We start from the raw sequence: 3,541 nt of genomic DNA, 5'->3' as shown, positions 1-3,541 counted from the left end.
TCACACCATGCAACAACATGAATGCCTACGTAAGTAAACGCTGAAACTTAATTGGTCAAAGACTTCTCTTAATTAGTTGGATATATATTATTTTAAATTAAAAAACAGAAGAAGATAATTTCCTTAGTCTATCGCTAGGCCAAACATATCTTAAAACTTTGGATAATTAATGCTGTTTGTTTTAATGGGTCATGATTAGAAAATAAAAAGATTAGCAACTAAATTTGTTAAATTTAGTTGTAACCCGATCAAAATAACATGACACAATGAGAATAGCTAAAAGGAGAAGAACAATAATATTAGAACTAGAACTAGAAGAATAAAAGGAAGAGGAAAATGATTTATCGAATAGTGAGTTTTCCCCGGGCATTAGTCTCTATTTGCAGAGAGAGAGAGAGAGAGAGGAAAATGGGGCATGAGGATTGTTGACGAGGAAAAAAAAGTTAAGAATAATTGTAATAGATAGGTGTAAAAAGCGTTAAAGCGTAATATTTTGAGAAGTCATTCTATATAATTTTTTTTTAAGCATCCATGCTATCATAATTCATATGGGACCTTCTTTTTTTTCTTTTTTTTTTAAGAATTTTTTGTGGCTAACTTAATTAGGAGCGCTTTTAGGTTTAGAAACACTACATGAGACTACAGTACTTATGTATTGTAAACACTACAAGATAAGTTATACATAGAGATGAGATTACACTCGGAGTTTGTTGTCTATTTATCTACTGCAGTCCTTATCTTGGGATGTTGTTACCTGTAGTCAGTCTGAGATTATATTGTGTAGAGTTTTTTATGGAAGAGGCGGCTCTAACACACCCCCTCAAGCTCAACAGTATGGAATGGACGTTGAGCTTGTCTTTAAGAAAGCCAAACTGAGATGAAGACAACAATTTAGTGAAGACATCTGCTAGCTGGTCCTTGTTAGAAATAAATTTGATGTTGAGCGTCTCCTTAGCAACCATGTCTCGGACAAAGTGGAAGTCGCTTTGGTTCATGCATGAAAAACTGGAATAGAGGATAGGTACGTAGCTCCAATGTTGTCGCACCATTGTGTAGGAGCTGTGGAGAGGTATAATCCCTGTTAAGAGCATTAGGATAAAATCCATGAGAGTTCGGCAGCAATGTTTGCAAGGGCTTTGTATTCGGCCTCCGTACTTGAACGAGCAACAGTTTGCTGTTTCGGCAACTCCAAGAGATCAAATTGTCACCAAGAAATATGCAATATATATATATAAGCAAAGAAAGTATAAATCTTGATAAAATATCACATTTATACAAAATTTGATCCAAGCCAATAAAAAAATATTGATATAAAATTAAAAGATTTATTGATGGAAAGAAGTTAAAGTTAGAGATAATGATCTAAAATTTCATAAAAGATAAAAATAATAGACATTTCTCTATGAAAAAAATGCTAAATTTATAATTATTTTATAACTTGTTGTTCTACACATGTTAGAATGTGAAGGGTATTACAAAAAAAAAAAAAATAGTTATTGATATAGCTCCAATCAGACTCTGACACATATCAACAAGTTGTAAAAATTATGTATCTAAGTCAATAGAAAAATATTTACATAATTAAAAAAAAAAAATTATTGATAGAAAGAAGCTCAATTAGATATAATGACAAAAAATTTAATGGATAAATGCAAAATAAAAAATTGAATGAACAAATCGCTCAATAAAATTTTAAAAATAATTTAGAGATCCTCTTGGTAGGCCAAAATAACAATTTAGTTTTTATAGTTAAATACTATCAAAACACTTGACGGATTCCGTTAATGTGTCGCATTAGCACCAATAAACTGTTAATAAAAAAAAATATAAATATATAAAACTAAAAAATTTGAAAACATTATTTTTCTTAAAAAAAAAAAAAAAAAAAAAAAAAAAAATTGGCTGCCAGAGGTTGTTTTACTTATAAACCGCTGAAAATAAAATAAAACACAAATTCATTCAAATGGCAAACAAACCTTAAACAGATCCAAACATCATGTTCTTTCACCTTCCCAACATAGTCTTAGCAATCAAAGTGAGCATTTTAAACGAAAAAAACACCACAAGATTAAAACTTGACATATTCCTTTTCCCCCCGGAATGGAATAAAAAATCTCCCAAAATTTCAAACACAAAACCAAAACCCATTAATGTACTTTTAAAAAAATAGTAGTTAATATACTTAAGTGGACTCAAACTCATTAGTTTAGGCTTTTGGGCTAGAGTGGCGTTCAAATCTTGGTAAAAACTCTTTATCTTTCTAACAAGCGACTCACAAGTAAGGAGGAGATCATTGTGAGCGTTGAATCACACATTGAGAAAATATAAAGAAGAAGAATAGTTAATATACACCTAAATGGATCCAAGCCCATTATTTTAGGCTTTTGGGCTAATATGGTGTCTAAATATATATATTAATGTACTCATAGTAAAAACAAACTCCATAACTGCTTATCTCATAGTAAATATATATCTTTCTTTTTCTTTTTTTTTAAAGTTTTATATATTTATATATTTTTTTAATTAAGAGTTACGCGTATCGTTATTTTATTGGTGTTGAAGACGTCTAAATTATTTTTTATAATGCAATCAACCATTTGTAATATAGGCCAACCACATAAATTGATTTTGCATTTATCCCAAAATTTCATAAAAGACAAAAACAATAGACATTTTCTTTATGAAAAAAATTCTTGATTTACAGTTATTTTATAACTTGTTGACACATGTTAGCATATGATTGAAAGTTATTCAATTTTTTTTAGTGGTTGATGTAGCATGTCAAAAAGTTGTAAGAGTATATTATTTTTATCTATGACCTATTACATTTGAAAATTACTAACCGGACAAAAACCTGATAGAAAAAGTTTTGCAAATAGAAAACTTATATTCCAATTGAATATTAAACTATATGAAAAAATAATCATTTATTTTCCAAATACTTGCATTGCTTATATAATATTATTGACAATGTTCATAATAGTAGCTTATGTAAAAGAAGTTTTTAAAAATTAAAATTAATAAAAGCTCATTTACGATCAACTATTATAATTTAGACAAGGTTTTTTTTTTAAAACTGGGTTGGAGTAATTTCTTTTAACCTAATCTATAAAAGGAACATGTGTCAATTTTTTTAATAACATATGAGATGTACATGAGTTTTTAATAAAATTTAGGGTTAAATACTAAATACCCCCTAGGGTTTAGTTGCTTTATTTTTTCCCTCCTAGGATTTGATTTTTATCATAGGGGGTCCTTGTAGTTTTAATAATAAACCAAATTAGTCATTCTGTCAGTTGACCGTTAGTTGACTTAATAGAACTCCACGTGGACCAATCAAATGTTGACACGTGGCACCTACTTTAATTTTTTTTTTTTTTTTTTTTTAAATTGAAAAAAATGCATTTTTTTTTTTAAAAAAAAAAAGAAAAAAAATTGGGGGTAGCTCCTTGGCCATTTTGTGCCCAAGGGATGGCCGAAATCACCCCCATGGAGCCTAGGGGGTGGCCGAAACCATCCCCAGTGGATACTGGGGGTGGCT

Source organism: Corylus avellana, chromosome ca10, assembly GCF_901000735.1.
Source record: "Corylus avellana chromosome ca10, CavTom2PMs-1.0".
NCBI classification, from domain to species: domain Eukaryota; kingdom Viridiplantae; phylum Streptophyta; class Magnoliopsida; order Fagales; family Betulaceae; genus Corylus; species Corylus avellana.
Note: the sequence above shows the minus strand (reverse complement) of the source record.